Raw genomic sequence first — 18,263 nt, forward strand, 5'->3', positions numbered from 1 at the left:
TCATAATGTAAACCAAACACACAGAGCACTTTGCTTTTTATTTTTTGCCCTTTTGTAGTTTCCATATATCCCATTTTATTACAAAATGTTCAGGAATGTTGATAAATAAGTGTCCCTGACTGGTAGGTGTTACTCTCTGCAGCGTGGTGCACAGGAGCCAGGACACAGACTCTAATTTGTGGGTAATGTTCTGTTTGTAGATAACGAGGCACCTCTGCCATCTGTATGTATGTGGGGCAAAAATAATGAAGTCATAACTTCACTAAATTCACAGAATTTAGTACCCAGTAGAGTAAAATACAATGGGCTTTTGGTTAGAGTCAGGCGACTGAAATACAATATGGAAATATGACCTAGAAGAAAAGGCATTACATCTGTTCTGGAGTATCTCAGCATGGTTAATGGCCATGCAATTGTTCATTCCGAGTCCATATGCAGAGAATCTCATTGAATATATCAGTTAACAGGTAAGATGGAGACAATTCACTGAATGACTGGGGATTTTCAGAAGCTGGTTTTAGAACTTGCTCATTCTCTCACTTATATACCTTTATTTCAGAGAAATTCTGGCATTTTAACTATATTTAGCAATAAAAGTGAGGCATCACCTACATCTTGCTACAGCAAAGAAGGTAAAATAAGACTTTCACAGACATTTCCATGCGATTTTTAAAGAACACATGAAAAATGTGTGCTGTTAGGATAAGTGCAATGTCTTCTCTTCATCAGAAGAGTTTAAAACTGTCTTGTCACCCAAGTACAGAAAAAATGCTCAGTTATTTACAAATAATTATTGTGTTCACTGAGAAGTGCCTACTGCAGGCATCAGGCAAAATACTGCAAATAATACAAGATCCTCAAATTATCAAAATCAACATCACAAATTAACTATTAATTGAACTGTATTTTCACGCAAGCTGAACTCACCACCACAACCTCCCTGTGCCATCACTGATCCCTGATCACTTCTCAGACTGAAGTGATTCAGACTGCGACTCCCAGGGGACCCCCGAGCCCAGCGCTGCCCCTCCCGGGGAGCGGGGTCCGGCTGGGGCGGGACAGCCCGGCCCGAGGGACACCGGAGGCCGCCCGGGCCCCCGGGCCCGGCGCTGCTCCCCTCGGCAGCGGGTCCCCGCCGGAGGCTGCGGCACGACCCCCCCGCCTCCGCATGGTCTCCCGCACCCCCGAGCTCCGGCCCGAAAGAGGAGCCGCCGAAACGTGCGGGACGCCCACCCCATCCCGCACACTGGAGTGGGCGAGCCCCCCGAGCCCGGGCACCCAACACCCCCGAGCCCTGGCACCCAACACCCCCGAGCCCTGGCACCCAACACCCCCGAGCCCGGGCGCCCAACACCCCCTGAATACGGGCACCCAACACCTTCGAGCCTGAGCACCGAGCATCCTCCGAACCCGGGCGCCCAGCATCCCCTGAATACGGGCACCCAACACCCGCGAGCCCGGGCGCCGAGCATCCCCTGAATACGGGCACCCGACACCCCCGAGCCCGGGCGCCGAGCATCCTCCAAGCCCGGGCGCCCAGCATCTTCTGAACGCGGGCATCCGGCATCCTCCGAAGCCGTGCACCCAACACCCCCGAGCCCAGGCACCCAGCCCCGCCGCCGGGAAGATTCCGCTAAGCCCCGGGCGCTGTCCCCCCGCGCCCGTTCCGCGCCGCCGGCGGTGGCTCCGCTGCCATCCCGGGCTGCGGCGGGGGCGGTGGGAGCGAGCACCGCCGCACTGAGGGGCTTGGAGGGCGGGCGGCGGAGCCGGGGGCGGCAGCTCTTCCGCGGGCACGGGCGCTCTCCCAGCCGGGGCGAGGCCGAGGGGCGATCCCTCTTATCCCCCCGTCTCCCCCGCCGCGGCGCTGGTGCAGGCGGGAGCCCGGCGGAGGGAAGCAGGAACGCACCGCCGGCCGCCCCGGGCTGCGAGCGCCGCGCCCCGCTCCGGTCCCGTTCCGGCCCCGAGCGCCGGTTCTCCCCGCTTCTCCCGTGTCTGGGAGCCGCCCGCCGGGCAGTACCGGAGGGCGGGGGGCGCCGGCGGGGACTGGGGCCGCCCCCCGGCGAGGCGGCGGAGCGGCCACGCCGCCGCTTTCGGGGGATTCTCCGAGAGGAGCGGGCAGGGCGGCTCCGGGAGGGGGAACCCCCCTCGGCCCGGCTATTCGCGTCCCCGGCGTCGCTCCTCCTCCTGGCGCTGATGTCAGCCGCGGGGAGGGCCGGCTGGCAGCGGCAGAGCGGGGCGCGGGCGGCCGCGGCACAGCCGAGCCGGAGCCGCCGCCGCCGCCGCCGGGACAGCGCGGGCTCCGGGGCGCCGCCGGCAGCGCAGCCCGCGCCCCCAGGGCCAGCCGGGCCAGCACCGGGCCAGCACCGGGCCAGCCCCGCCGGGGGCCGGGCGAGCGCCCAGCGGCGGCGGCTGCCCCTCGGGGGGACCCGGCGCTCCGGTGCCCGCAGCCCCGGGCGAGGGAAGGGCTGCCGGGCTGCGCTGCGGAGCCGCACCGAGTTCAGGGTCTCTCCGCGCAACTTGGGTTACGCGGCCGGACCTCTGCGGACTGGTGCGGGGCTTCCAGGGCGCGATTGCCTTTCCGTCGTCTCGCGGCTGCAAAAGCAGATAATTGACTAAACCCAACAGAAATAAAACAAACTCAGGCTACCTAAAAGTTAGGATACCTTTTTTTTCCCCCCCGTTTCTTTTGCAATTTTATTCCCTATGTGGAAGTCGCGTGTGATTCGTGCTCGGCACACTGCATGGGAAGAAGCGGCTGGTGCTTTGGATCGAGGATTTGCTGTTGCAAAGCGGGCTAACTTCCATGCAGTGGGGCAGCCTTCACTACTCTAAACGCCTTGATGATGTGCTGAGAAGCCCATGTAGATTGGCATCTTGTGCAGAGAAGGCACTTAAGGTAAGAAGGGGGCTTGGGGAAATGGGGGATTTTTGTATCCTTTTATATGATATCTTTTGTCCAGCAACCCCCCCATCCTTGGAAGCAGAGCCTCGGCGTTTCAGCCAGAACAGTATGGATAAGCTGAAACCGATCAAGTAAAATGAAAGTCCGCTCCTGTGAAAAGTACACGGGGCTCACAAGTGATTGCAAAAGCTGTATTTATTTTTAGTCTGGTAGCACAGCACAGTGAGGATGTGTGCTCACGGCGCGGACAGTGAGCGACTCGCCTAGCTCAGGAATGAGGAGATCCACGGGCTCAGTCTCTGATGGGCAGTTTGCATTGGCTGCTGCATTTTGTTGAATGTGTACCCCCCGCTACCTCCCTAGAGCATCCCATCAGCCTGTTTGATTTGCTGTTTTTTGCAGATACCGTGCCTACTATTAATGAGAGGGGGTGAGGGATGCAAAAAAAACCAAAACAAAACAAAAAAAAAAAAACAAAAACCACCCAAACATATGGAACATTTTATTGATGTGATCGCAGTCCTGTAATGGAGATTGCATTAAATGAGGATTGCATCAAAATGCCAGGCTGTTGTGAGAGCAGAGAAAGCAAAAACTATGCTGGATTGTAAATGAAGTTCTTTGATGGAAGGATTTTCTTGAACCATGAAAGGATGTCTGTAAGCTTAAAGTTGCTGTGTATGTGGAGTAGTGGAATGGGATGAAAACCAGATGAAGCTGAAATGTGTTTTAATTGACTCAAGCTCTGGATGCAGTTAGAATTGGTTAGAGGCATTGCAGTGATGCCCAGTGAATTCTTGGTTTCAGCTATGGAGACCACAGAAAGGCGAGGAGAGAGCAGAGCACAGAAAGACGAGGAGAGAATGTGATCGTGTAGGGAAGGGAAGGGAAGGATGGTTCGTCTGTGACTTTTGCCATCGTGGTACAGATCTCGCAGCCTGCTGGCTACAGGCAGAAGCCTTGCAGGCGGTGTGGAAGGCAAAGGATTTCTCTCACTCTCCCTTTGCAGCCTGGGTGTAGTTGCCTGTAGAGTAGCTGCGAGGTGCATGGCAAGAGGCATCAGGGACCTGTTTGCCCTTCTCGGACACCGGAGGAAACTGAGGCTGGGAGAGATGCAGCCGGCTCCGCTGATCCTGCCTTTTGAGCTCGAATTGATAATACATTTTGAGTAATTGTTGCTGCTTATCTCAATCGGCAGAGGAGGGGAGAAGATGTTCAAGTTTATTGAACCAAAGCAGAGCTGAAGACAGTAGATACTATCAGCTCACCCTTGCATTCCTTTTGTGCTCGGTTGTATTCTGGCACAGAGAACTGAGTCACAGAGAGCACCTTCTTCACGCCTTACTGCAAGGAAGCCTAAAGACAACAAAAAGATTAAGTGAAAGACAAATTGTAACTTTTTGCTTGTCTGCAGTGGAAGTAGCATTGATCTGCCAGATTGCACAGGTCATAAGAGGTAAGATAAGAAACAAAGTTACTTATTTATTTATTTATTTACTAACATTCCCACACGCACACAAACAAAGTTGGCGTGCAGAGAAACATCCCAGAGCGCGGATGCACCATGGCTGAGCACCACCTAAGAAACAACTGATGTAAACATAGAAATTCATTTAAGAATCCTCAACAGTGCCTATCTGTAACTGCAAAAGAGTTGGTTAAAGGCTAATTTAATAACCAACCCTGAAGAGCTGATGTTCTCAGAAGGGGAATTTGTTTTCCCATTTGTGTACGGATTCTCAGGTAACATCTCCAGAACTCAGTCTCTCTCTTGCTGTGTATTTGGCATAAAGTTGAGATGGAAACACTTATTTTAAATAAAATGAAGAAGAGCAGTATAAGCATATTGAATTCCTCTTAAGCATTTTATTTTGGCAAAAGATAACTTTTCATGGATTGTAAGAGATAGGCTTAGAATATTCATGGCTTGACTCCAGGGAGCTTAGTGTTAGCTCAGTAGGCAGAAGGTTCTTCCTCTAAAGAGGTATCTGGAAAAGACATGTTTAAATTTCAAGCCATATTCAGTAGAGACTGTTGGTTTCCACATTTTAAAATCATTTTTTTATGCCTCTTAGGGGAATGATGCTTAATCTGGGCAATAAAGCAAGTATTCCTAGCTCACTTTTTTAATGAAAAGAGCAAGCAGTGTGCTCCAACTGTACTTCTGCATGTCCAATACTCCAGATTTTACTCTATTTTTTCTCAAATAACAGCTGTGGAAGAAATTTTGTCCTTTGAAACCATGGTTATCCATGCAGATCTTGGTGTATATTTTTGCTACAGAAGAACTCTACTTCATGGCTGCATTGTTCAGTCTTGCAGCATTTCTTTAAATGTGAGCCTCGCTATAGTTAAAGGATAATTTATATTCAGTGTAGTACTGTCTGCACAGTGGAATTGGCTTTATACATCACAGCCTCTGCAAAAAAAAAAAAAAAAAAAAAAAAAAAAAAGAGATCAAAGATCTGAACCTGTGGTCCTGTATTGCATTTGTATTCTATGTGGACTTGAGTAATCTCATAGTGGAGCCATTCACGCTCCCACACTTAGGAGTATGTCAGCCTTTCCATTAAAACACCCATTTGCTTAGGAATTTAACAGCTAGTTTTAAAGGACCGGCTCCAAGTTTAAATTGGATACATTCATACAGTAAAAAGAAAAAACAGATATCCTAAACAATGAACTCTAATAGCATTTGGCACTATTAAGTTGAGGTTATAGAAAGCTTAGTAGAAAACAACACCTGTGTGAAAAATTGAGAGGTTAAAAGGAAAAAAAAAAACATCAAACCTTTCAAAAGACCCTTGTGGATCCAGGTGAGCGTTTCTACCTGGGTTTTAAAGGTCCCTGTGGTTGTTAAGCAGGCAGTAGGACTTTTCTTGAAGGAAGACAGCACTGGCTCCAAGCAGGAATTAGTCAGGGTTCAGTTTCACACCACACCAGAATAATACCTTTGGCACTGTTCCAGGTAGTTCTTTTGAGGGTTAAACTGCAAGAACAATAAACCCCAAACCTTGTATTGTAACCCGTGTAGTTTTCCTTTCAACGAGCCAAAGAAAACCATTCACTTTTGAATAGTGCTGATTGTCTGACCCAGGTGCTGGAAGCCTTTGGGGGATGCTGCTGCTAACTATCACTTGCCAGGTTGTCCACCTGAAACTGCCAGCCCTGTAATCCTGCTTCCCTTCAGCAGACTGCCAGCGGGAACAACGGTAGAACCCTTTTGTCTAAAGCACCCCAGAGCCTTTTCCTGGAATTACAAATCCATGTGGATCCAAGAGTACGGTTGCTGTGTAATGCCAATGTTCAAGGAGCATGTTCAAGATGTTCCTTTATTCCAAGTATTTTGGAGTGGATGAAATAAATGAGTATTGTTTGCCATTTACATAAAAATTCTTAGGGGAGATTAATATTCTTCTGTCCCAGTTACCTCTTTCTGCAGTGAGTTGCTGAGGAATTTTGTTGCAGTTGTCTTTCGCCGTGTCCGCAGTAGCAGCGACCGCATCTGTCTCGGGTCTGGGAAAACTCATCCTCCTTGCAGATCCACAGGCAGTATCATGTCAGGAGAAGTTAATGTGAAAATTAGAATACAGATGAAAAACACTGTGGGGTTTAGTCTGTGGACACAATCAAATCCTGGTAGTTTTGACAGTAAGTGAGAAACTGTGCCACAATTAAGTATTCTTTTCCTTTGAAGTCTGTTGTCATTGTGTTTAATGAAATCCCCTTGGAAATTATTTCTGACACAATTCAAAAATACATAATTTCCCATAGACTATGCAAGATTTAGCCTTCTTGATCCATCATGGCCTGAGCCAAATCTTCCTGCAATCTGTGAAAAAATTCCTAGTGGAATAGAGTCTTCCATAACTGCTTTTTGCCTTACATTATGTCCATACTTTAACTTCTGTCACTCCTTCAGGAGTTCTGTATGTTCATGAGGTGTTGAAGGCATTGCTATAGAGGAGTTTTCCTTGCAGGGGTGGCAGAACTCAGCCAGCTTAACAGCAAATGCTTTACTAACTTTTCAAGGAATCTCTTTTTAAGTGGTTGTTCTTTTCCTTAATTTAAGTTGCAAAGGAAACCTATGTAACCAGATCATCAAAGAACCAAATGCATTGTTAGAGAGACAAATGAATGTTGAAGTCACTGGAGACTTCCAAATTCAGTAGTGAACTTGCAATCAGAGGTGCCCATGTCTTTAAAAGCCATCACTGGGGGTTTAACATGGCAGTTCCTTGTGCTCAGAAACTTCTGCTGCATCTTCCTGCCAAGGGAACATCTTGCCTTGTGTTCTACTTTGATCTGATATGGTTGTTTTGGGGAAGATTTTCTTCCTCCAAGCCAGTCTAGAAATAAGATGTCACTGGTGATGTAGTCTATTTGCATATCAGTGTTTATCTGTTACATCCTTAAGGACATAGTTTTATTATTGTTGTAGGAATTTAATTAGTAATTATGTACGCTTGATGCTGTCTACTGAAGTAGCAGGAAATACATGTTAAAGGGGAAAAAATCTAGTATAAGTTTGTAATGCTTATGCACAGCATATTTCATTTAACCAACGGTGCTATCTTGTTAAATAAATAAATGTATATGCATGGAAATCTATGATACGTGTTCTCACACGTGGGCACACTGCAGCCACATGCACTCATGTTTCCAGCTGTAGTCCCTGGCACCAGGCACAGGCATGCCCACCCCAAGGAAAGTATGGAATGCTTGGGGGATGACTGAGCTGCAGGTTCCATAAAATGGAGCATAGGGAACAGTTATAAAAAAGCCAACTGTCTCCCTCCAGCCTGTAACTCAGATTTCATTAGGTCACATTTTTTTAATAATCCTCTTGAGAAAGGAGGTTTCATGGCTGAGTTTTATCTCTGCTAATGGAAGTAATAATTTAAACCCATGTTTAGTCATTTCAGCAGGTTGTGTGATTGCATTTGTAGTTATAAAAGTTTGTGTCTCCCTGTCTCCTGACGAGTGTGGAGCTGTGTGTCCTGGCAGGCACACAGTTACCTGGATCATTGGTTTTCCTGAGGTGTGAGGGTGTTTTTCTCCCTGAAATGGAGCATAGCTTCAACAGGAGGCATCATGTCAAGGTGCAGGTTGGATTCACAAACTGGAAAGGGATTTTTCTAGGACTTGTGTGATGTTTCTGATGAAAGACCTAGACTTGTTAAATGGCCAGAGAGAGTGCCATAGTATCCCTTAAGGAAAAGTGCAGAGGAGCTCTAGTGTTTGGAAATTCCATTAAATGGAGACTTGAAAAGAACTGTAATGTGCATTTATAACTCTAAACTCAAATGATTTAGGGCCTCAGTGTAGTAGTTTGTTTAGATTATAGTTGCTGTCAGTAATTTATAAATATATGTAGGATATAAGGATGAAACTAAAGCTATCATTAAATGGAGTAATGGCTTCACTATGTCAGTCATTTAATTGACCCTTGGAAAATGTACGTGGCAGTGTGTTGTAAATCAAAATCAGGAGTGCAGTGCAACACAGTGAAAATTTGGGGATGAAAATTTTGGGAAAAGAATATGTAAAATTAATTTTCTGTTAATCTCCCTACCTTGTCCTCATTTGAGGCTTTCCAGAAGAAATGGATTCTAGTGAAGGGTTTAGAAATATTTTCTGGTAATCAGGGCTCTCATCAAGGAGACCAGTTCAGTGCTTGTCAGCTGAGTGTACATCCAGAGATCTCTGTTTAAAGTTCATGTGCAGGAGATCTGTTATTTTATTACTTACTAAAGAAAATGTGATATGTAAAGTGAATCAAGAGTTGTGCTGTCCTAGTTTGTTACAGAACCCTCATTCTCTGACCAAGGGGCAGCTGAATTGGAAGTTATTACATCTTTATCTTCTATGATTCCACCACAAACTTCAGGAAAAAAACCCCTATACTTGTACATGTTCAATTGTTTATGGCATTAGTGAAATCTGAGGAGTGAAAGTTACAGAAGGGTCCTTAGATCTGGGAAATTAATGTATTTTAATTGTATGTAATCAATCTGGAAAAATGATGACTAGAAAAGTAGAACTATCATGAGATTTTTGGTATTCGCATATTCCCCCAACCTTTTTCATATATAAGCCCTTTAAATATATCCAGGAGAACACCATAAACCACACTTTCTTAGCAAGAAACTCCTTTAAAATCCCTCTTTAAACAATTACAGAATGGCCAGCCGTCAGTTACACTTACTTGTCTTTTGACAACATGCTCATTCAAATATCAGCTTGTATCTTGCACAGTTTAGATTTATCCACAAAGAGAGAGAAAACCATTTGCATGAACTGCACTGGGAGTACCCTAAAGCAGAATGCAAAGTATGTTTGAGATCAGTTCACAGAACATTAACTTAAGGTGTTTGGAGCTAGAAAGGGGGAGAAAAAAGACACTTGGCATATCATTAAAAAAAAAAAAAAAAGTTAAAAAAATCAAAGACTTTAATGCTTTCAAAGAAATGTCTCACCCGTCTCTGGTCAGAAACTGTTGTGTTCTAGCTGAGGAATGAGGTGGGATGTGTTGGACATCACAGCCCTGTGAGCAGTGAGCCATTGGCAGCACTGAGCAACCTGAGCTTGCGTGCAGGAGGGAGAGCCATTCCTGGTGCCTAAATACCAGTGACTCCCTCAAGAGCTTTGAGTGTTCTAATGGAAGAGCTTAAAAATTCCTGCTTCCTTCCATCCCTGAAAACAAAGTAAATTGAATTTACTCGTGCTCGCTCTTCCTCACTTTTTAAGTTTGACTCAACTGTCTTTGAAATAAGTTTGTTAACTGAAGCTGAATAGTTGATGGTTTGATGGTTGAGTTTGGGGCCAGTTGCTTCTTATTTAACATTCTGTGTTTTGTGGCTCCTCAAAAGGTTAAGCATCAGTCTGTCCAGGTAACTGAGTGGAACCCTCAGCACTGGAAAAAGACATGGTTATATTTTAGGATGATCACACTAAACAAGAAATACAGTCAGTCAAAAATATTATTTCTACTTTCCATTAATCTAAGCTTGGACAAAAACAGAAGTTAAAACACTGAAGAAAGTTTATAAACGAGAAGAGAACTGGCTGAAATTTACCTGAATTTATGTTGAAATTTACTTTTATTCATAGAAACACAGATTCCTTGTAGAGTAGTGGCTTAGATCTGAAATCCATTGTATTGTTCATTAGGTTGAAGAAAAAGGTAAATATGCCAGTAATTTTTTTTTGGTGCTAGGACAATCTTTTTGTGATTGTATTGCCTTCCACAGCTCACATTCAGTAGGAGGTTCCTGACTATTTGAATGGAATTTGGCTCCAATTCCATGTTTGAGTGGTGCTCTTTGGGTAGGGTACTTCTAAAATACAAAAAAAAATCTTAATTAACAATTATTAATTATTGTTCTTTAGGCCTGCTTAGCATCATATACTGGGTCGATTATCCCGTAGCTGCTTCTTTGGTTATTTTTTTTTTTGTCTTGCTAACTTAAAGCAGGTTTCAGGTTTTGGTCATTGTTCAACATCAGTGGGAATACACAGAACACCAGAATATTTTCCTGTTAAGTTTGATGAAAACTTTATCTGGTTTAATAAAAATGCCATTTGCTATGAGTCTCTTAATGTCAGTGTTTGTACTTTTGTTGTAGTGCACTTAACAAGAAAAGAGGATTTAAAAAATAATGTCTGAATCAAAAATTGTGCAACATGCCTCTGCAAAAAATGTGGAGAGTCTCAGTTCCTTACATGTAATTCACTTTGGCAGTTACAGTACTTTTAAGCTCTATTGTATTATGAATGCTAAAAAAGCTTGAAAGAAATCATTGGAAAAAGGTTTAGAGTAAGTGATTTAGAAGAGGCTGGCAGGTGGTAGTGTGGCTACTGCAGGATTAACTAAATTCTGAAAATGCAGTCACTTCAGAGTATTGGATGTGTGTCTTGATTTAGTCATTACTGAAGCAGAAATCACTTTGCTGATCTGCTGAACTGCAAGACAGTGGTTGATAGAGATATTAATCACCAACAGAAATTGCTTTCTGAAAGATTTGGGATGTTCCAGTGATTAAAGGGATGACTTGGTCAGGACACCTCTTTAACTGCTGTGTATGTGGTTACATGTACATATGATATTTATGTAAAACCGTGGCACTACAAATAGGGCTTTTGGAAACCTCTAAGGGGAAGTGAAGTGGAAATGATGAAATTTCAAGATACTCTTGGAAACAGTTTCTGTGTGTTACTATGGTAGTAAAATACCCGTTGATGAGCCTCACAAAAGTTAGATGTCAGTGGATATTTCTTAGTCTGATGGCTGAGGGAATTAACATTTTTAACAGACTGTTTTGTGATCCGTAAGACCAGTTTTAGGATGACATCCATCACTTTGTGAGCCACATTTATGACAGATTTTCCTCCTTTCCTTTTCTTTAATACTCTTTGACTGATGTAGTCTTTACAACCTCAGCCATAACTGTTTTGGAGGGAGGAACATCAAATCTGTTGTGGGCTGGCTACAGCCATTTTCTTGCTCATCATTTGAAGATCTTACTCATTTTTGTGAAGGACCCTGGGAATGGGAGCCCTATTTGGAGTCACATATTTCTGTGAAAATGAAGAGTTTCCTGCTGTCCTTGATATCAGAGTGATTTTAGGCTGAGTTCTACATGCTAATTGCACTAGATCCTCTGCCATTTTGTGTTTTCTGACTGTAAAAACTCTGTAGTCATTGAGTTTCCTAGTGGTTCGAAGTGCTGCAAGCACCTTAGATAATCTTGGTGGCAAACCAAAAGAAACACTTGAAGTGGATTCTCCTTTCTGCACACTACAAAAATGTTCACTTAATATAAAGGAGTATCCTTGGAAATTTTCAAAGCTTGACCTAAGGCCCTAAGCAGCCTAATGTAACTTAGAAGCTTGGAGCAGGTTTGGCTAGACTGACTCTCTAGAGGTCTCCCAGTCTGAACTTCCCTGTGGTGCTATAAAAAGACATTGACTCCTCTATGTAGGTCACTGCTTTTTGCCTTGTCTCAACTGTGATTTTTCACTCAAATTCAGGAGCTTGCTCTGTCCTTGCTGCTCTGGTTGCTCAGGTGGTGAAGAGGAGAGGAGCAGGACAGGAAGAGGAACCTGGCAGTGAGCAGAAGAGAGCTGTTATTTCTGTGCTGGATCTCAGCACTGTTGCTATTGCTATTCCTGTCTCACAATGTGCTATTTGCTGTAATTTTGGAGGCTTCCTTCAGCTGAGGTTATAGAGATGAGGCTGCCACTTCAACAAGTTGTCTCTTCACTTTGTGCAGGGCCCTTCTGAATACAGGTTGAAGCACTGCTTTTGATCTGTAAAATTCTTTTTTAGTTTCCTTTCTCTTTTCGAGGAAACCCTGCTGTTCGTTTTTGTTCTTCTTTAAAGGCCAACTGGAAAGCAGAAGCCTCAGCTTTATTAACAGAGCTGAGGGCAAGAGAACCTGAGACTGATTCTTTTCCCTCAGTCCTACAAAACCTAAGTTAGTTGACATTCAGAGCTGTAAGACAAACTTGTTAATTCAGTTTTTCCTGAGGGTTTTCTGGGGTGGACACATTAGCTGGAGTGTAATTTTGTTTGTATTTGTGAAGAGTTCTGCTGATGCTTCATGTTGATGGTTTATTGCTCTTGACTACAAGAGTGACTGGAGGTTGATTGACAGATTCCCTACAGAAAAATGCAAGAAATGCAGTTTCTAAAGAGGGACTTAACAGTGTATGACTTTGAGGATACAGGAATAAAATCAGTTTGAGAATAGACAATATTTTTATGGGCAGAAATTTAAGTACTTTTATTAAATATATTAAAAGATCCCAACAAATAAAACCAAGGCTCTTAACAATTCTCTAAAAAGTATATTTATGGTTACAGAAATTCTAATTTATTCAGGTGTTTCATCATGGAATTATTTGTCAAAGAAGGCAGTCAAACAAAAATTGTTCACTGGAAAACAATGATGAAGGTGCCTGAAAGTGAACAAGCATTTCATGATTTTTGTTCTTGTTAAAGCTTCATTTCTGGTAGTTTCACTTACTTTCCATGCTGTCTGTCTAACATGATGTCATTGGTACTTTTTTATACATCTAAAAGGATCATAATACTGCCTGTGCTAAATTTAGCTGAAATTTAGATTAAAAATTACTTCCGTGGGTTTGTGTTGGGTTATTTGGGCCAATTTTAACTGAAAGCTCAGCAGAATACTGCAAGCACTCATTCAGTATTTTCCATCCTTGACTCTTACTGTACCATTTTGTTTCTGCTGTCTGCAAAAGAACATTTTCCCTTAAAAATATTTGGGTGTTACAAAATACTTCAATAAATGTCTGCTGCATGCAATTTGTTGGATGTTAAATATAGTTGTTCCACAGTTATGGACTGTTTCCTTCAGATTCCATTGATGAAAGCTTCTTATCCTAATTATTTGTTTATCTTAATGAATGTGTGGTAAAGGCTGTATTGCATTTGTACCATTAGACACTCTCAGTCTGATATTTTCAGAACCCTGCAGATGTGGATTTTAAATAAATGAAAAGAGCAGATGGCATACAGGGAAATTTTTGGTAGGCCAAGAAGCTAAATCAAAGTTTTCCTGACTTCCAGGAGTTACCTTATGTAGAGACTGCTTTTCCATCACTAGAAAATTTAATGATAAACTGTTGATCTACAGTGTGTTGTAGAATCCCCTAAATATGCAGAATATTCTTTAGGAAAAGCCTGAGCCGTAGGAAGAGATCTGCATTGTGTACTCTGCTTTTTAGAATGTATTTTAATGTGGGGCTTAGGCTTGCTTTAATACAATCAACCCTGATGGTGCTGAATATAAAAAATGTCAATATAATTAGTCATCTCCAGCAGAAAATAATTTTTGCAGTTTTTTTTCTCTGTGTGGAGGAGAGGATGAACTGGTTTTCAGTTACTCTTTATCATTTCGGTTTCTATTTTTGCCGCCGACTGGGAACATTTACCAATTATTTTTTTTTCCATCTTGTATTTAGAGATGGGCTATCTTATGAGATAAAGATTTAGAACTGAAATGCCCTGGTGAACCAGAGTGAACTGGTGGTAATTCAGCACTCCTTGTCTGGTGGCCAGGAACAGGACACAGAACTGTCCATGGTCAGCTTTGGATATAAAGTGAGTTACATACACCACTCTAGTCCTAATCCATGCTCTCTTAATTAAGACATTGCATACATTCATTTTGGAAACTTTATATTAAATGTTCTGGGCAAGAACTGTTTCTGTTTTGTTTTGCATTGGTGCAACTGCAGTAAAAGTTATGCAAATGAAAGGTGGTACTCAGAAAGTCAAAACACAGATAGTTGTTCTGATCCTTCCCTGATTTGAATTACCCTAAAAGAATCTCAAATATCCATCATGTTGGAGAAGATGAAACTGAGGAATCTTGCAAATATGAATGCTCAGATTCTGGGAATATAGAAACCATGGATGAAATTGAAATGAAAGCCACGTTTGAGATACCAAGCCCTAGTTACTGAATAACCAGGTATACAATGGGATGGCTCACCGAAGCCAATCCACTCTTAACTAAACAATGCTTTTGGCCAGAGGGCAAGGCCAAAAGACACAAAAGACTCAAGCATATCTAGGCAAGAGAGTGCAATGTGAATATATAGTTACCATCACAGGTAACATGTATGGGCTCTATAACCACAGGGAAATCACAGATTTTCAATTTCCCTTGGAATGTGTTCATTATTAGAAAGTGTTATCAGAGTGCTGTTTGTTGTAGGAGAAGAAAATCCTGTTCAAGTTTTTAATGAATCTCTTGAGAGATTCGTCAGATTTACAGGTTAAAAAAGCTGTAAACATTCTACTGGGAGCAGTCATTAAAGGGAAGATGAATGTGAGTTATCTGCACACTTCTTCTGAAACAGAAGCCCTGAAGATGATTTACAAACCAAAAAGCTGTTTCTCTTTAAATGATCTGTGTTGCTGCATTGTGCAGTGAAACACAAAGCACGATTAAAGGAAGTCTGTTTGGAAAATGAGAACCAGATTCAGTGTTTGGAGAATTTTATAGGTAAGACAACAATGACCTGAGTTTGAAGGGAAGAAGCCTGAGACAAATGTTTCCTTCACTTCTGGATTACAAAAAGCAGTAGAGTGCCAGAAAAACCCCTGCCTGTGTAGACAATCAACTTGGAGGGCCTTGTGTTGGAAATCTGATTGCCTAAATGAAATAAAAATGAATTGGTAAAAGATTTGTAGATTAAATAAATTTTTTAAAAAAGGAAAAAGAAAAACCAACAAAAAATCTCAATCCTGTGATGAGTTCCTTTTTTTGGTAAATCTGGAAGTGACAGCAGAAGCCTGATGAAAGGTTTGCCTTTCCACAAGGCACTTCATACCCTTGGCTACTCACTCAAGCTCGACTGACCCAGCAGCAATGCTGTTAAAAACTCATAGCTTGGGATGAAACTGTTTTATCATTTTTTCTTTTCTGGAGTATAACAGATGCAATGAAGGGAACAATTTTGAATATACCACTAAAAGATAAAAGGCAGATAAGTATTTCTAAATTAATTTGTCGAAAAATTGATCCTTGAAAGATTTTAATTGGTCACCTAAGACACTGCTGAAGGTGTTTTCATACCAAATATCTCCTGTGTCTTCAGAAAACTCCAGGAAAAGAATGGGAAGGACAGTTTTGTTGTAGTTGGGGTGAATTCTGGCATTAGTTTTGTTTGGTTGATGTAGCTCCTCAGTGAAGCACAAATGCTCTGAAAACTTGGAAAAGAACGAAACGTGAACTGTGTCCCAACCACATCTGTTGAACACAACAAGAGTGGTTTCACAGTCACTCAGCTTCCCAAGAGGTCACCCCCTCTGCAAATCATATGCATAACAAACTGCTGTATTCACAGAGCCTCATCATTGTGAACAGGGTGTATTTCAGCTGACACTGCCATTCACAGCATCGTGTTACCAGTTTAGTACATGACTGCCAACCTGATCTTATTGCCAGACTGAAGTAAAATCACCATCACACCAAGAGGATTGATGCTTCTGCTGCATTTTCTTAATATTTTGTAAAGATTATCTGCTCCTGAGTAGTTTTTCAAGATGTGTGTATGTGCTTTTTATTTATTTATTTATTTTTTAAATTTATTTTGTTAAAAGCCTGTGTGGGTGTATATATATATGCATGGGTGTGCTGTGGCCATAAAAGGCATGATTTATGTCCTTGATCTAAGCTGGACATTAAACTTTAAGGCTTTGGGCAAGCTTCTCCATGAGGCAGACTCAATGAAAGTCCAGCTCTGAGCTGGCACATGAGCAGAATCCTCTTGAGCAGCCTTCAGCCATGGCATTTGTAACAGCGTGGCTGATGATAAAAGTAAATCAAGGCAAGAACAAAGACTTCAGGTCTGCTCTTGCTTCAGACTGGAATATCACAAAATGTGAAGGAATGCACTCATTCATGCAGAGTCATTTTTGTGATGATGCAGCCTGTTGGTGGGAGGTTAGTGAGGAAACCTTGTGACATGTTTAGTTCTGACGTTGTCTTTGGCTATATCTTAAATACCAGTGGTGCAGTGTTACATCTTATGTTCCTTACATTTCTTACAGTTTTGCAAGAATTTACTTTTGGACTGTCATTTCTCTACATGACTGGAAAACATTTTGCCAATTTTCATTTTCCACTGCCACCTTTCTGTGCCTGCTTGTCTCCCACTGACTCCTACTTTTCCACAGACATGGGCTCTAAAAGGAACATTTCTTGCTAGGAGAGCTGGAGGTGCCAGAAGATGATTTGCACTCCTAGGACTATGTGCTTCACAAAGGCTTGGAAGATTTTAGGAAAGATGCCAGCTAGTGCACAGACAGTTTGGCTCTCCAAGCCCAGCATTAAGGTTAACAAGTTGTAAATAGCTGCATGTTGCCATTATCTCCAAACCCTGCTGCTTTCAGGACACCATGAGGGCCATAATAACAATGTTGTTCATTGCTTGTTGTATTTTTTTCCTTCTCTTGCCCAGCACTTACTGAAGAATAAGGTTTTAAAAAGTTGGGCAGCTTGTGATGGGGTCTTGTGATTCTTTCATTTCGCTGACCAGTGAGTTACTGGTGGAGCTCTAACAAAGGGATCAATGAGATGAGGGGAAAAAACTGAACCCAAACCTGTCACTCTTTTTTAAAAAAGTTATTTATAGGAAGGAATCTGGGAATTAAAAAAAATCTAGATTTTTTTTTCTACAAAAATAAATACAGTGTTAAGAAAGCTGAATATATTTACAGCATCTCGTGTAAGCTTTCATATATGTATCAGGCCTTCTTGCAGCTCTATAAATCTGCACATCTTGATTGATGTCTTTTGAGCTGTGCTGACTTATAAAAAACATGGATTGTATCTAACATATGCCACTCAAAGTTACAGTATCTCCTTTTTCAGACATACATAAAAATTCAACTTGGTGCATTTAATGAAAAAATATTTTCAGTGTTTAGGAGATGCTTGCTTTGCCTTGAGAATATCTAATGTATTGACTGTTGCATGAATGCTCAGTGAAGCGGCCAACTTTAAAAAAAATTGATTAATTAATATTTATTAGTATATTTTTTTCATGCAACAATCATTTCCTGACCCAGAAAGAGTTATTTTTTCAAAATGTGGAATTCTATGTGACTATTTATTTCCAACACTATCACTGAGACACACTAGCCTCAGAAATAAAGCCTGATGTCATTCTCCTGTTAGTGTCCTCTGTCTGGAAACACAGGAAAACATTGCATGATTTGATCTGAAGAGTGAAACTACTCCATGTAAACATAAAATAATGACAGTAGTAACAAGAGTAACACCAGTAGTATTGGTGATAGCACCACTGAACAGGTGACCCAGCCAGGAGCAACAAAATTCCCATGGCAGTTTCTTCCCAGGCATTTTTGAAGTATCAGAATAACAGAGAACAAGCTGGGCAAACCTCAGTGCATGAACTTTCTATGTCAGGAGCTGATGATCATTCATTCATACATTCATTTTTGCCCATTTACTTTTGAGAGGTGGGGGGATGGAGGAGAACACATGGCATTACCTGGGAGCACTGGGTTGAGTCTCTGACTGAGCTGTGCCTGCCCTAAGCCTGTATTTACAGAGGAGCTGGAAAAAACCTCCTGTTAGGAAAGGATTAGAGCAGAGTCTTGGAGGAAATGTCATCGATGTGGTGACTTGGCTGTAGAGGTGCATGGCTGGAACTGCACAGCACTGAGATGAATATGCTGCAATGTGAGGGCAGAGTGCCAGGGTGAAGGGAGTGTGTTCAGAGAAAGTGTGGCATTGGAGCTTCACTATGAAGAGAAGCTTTGAGGCAAGACACTGAAGTACTGAGGAAAAAAACC

General features: G+C 42.6%; 1 protein-coding gene across 2 annotated transcripts in view; it reads left to right on the plus strand.

Annotated features, from left to right (window-relative positions):
- Window positions 1–2,419: 2,419 nt before the first annotated feature.
- The window catches only part of PCDH11X (protocadherin 11 X-linked), a 407,090-nt gene continuing 391,246 nt past the window's right edge, over window positions 2,420–18,263 (plus strand). The window contains exon 1 of one of the 2 annotated variants that reach the window (XM_056491687.1): window positions 2,420–2,896. The gene's annotated coding sequence lies outside the window, so the exon portion shown is untranslated. The remainder of the gene's footprint in view (window positions 2,897–18,263) is intronic. The other variant, XM_056491686.1, reaches the window with a different exon arrangement.

This window comes from Oenanthe melanoleuca, chromosome 4A (assembly GCF_029582105.1).
Source record: "Oenanthe melanoleuca isolate GR-GAL-2019-014 chromosome 4A, OMel1.0, whole genome shotgun sequence".
Classification (NCBI taxonomy): domain Eukaryota; kingdom Metazoa; phylum Chordata; class Aves; order Passeriformes; family Muscicapidae; genus Oenanthe; species Oenanthe melanoleuca.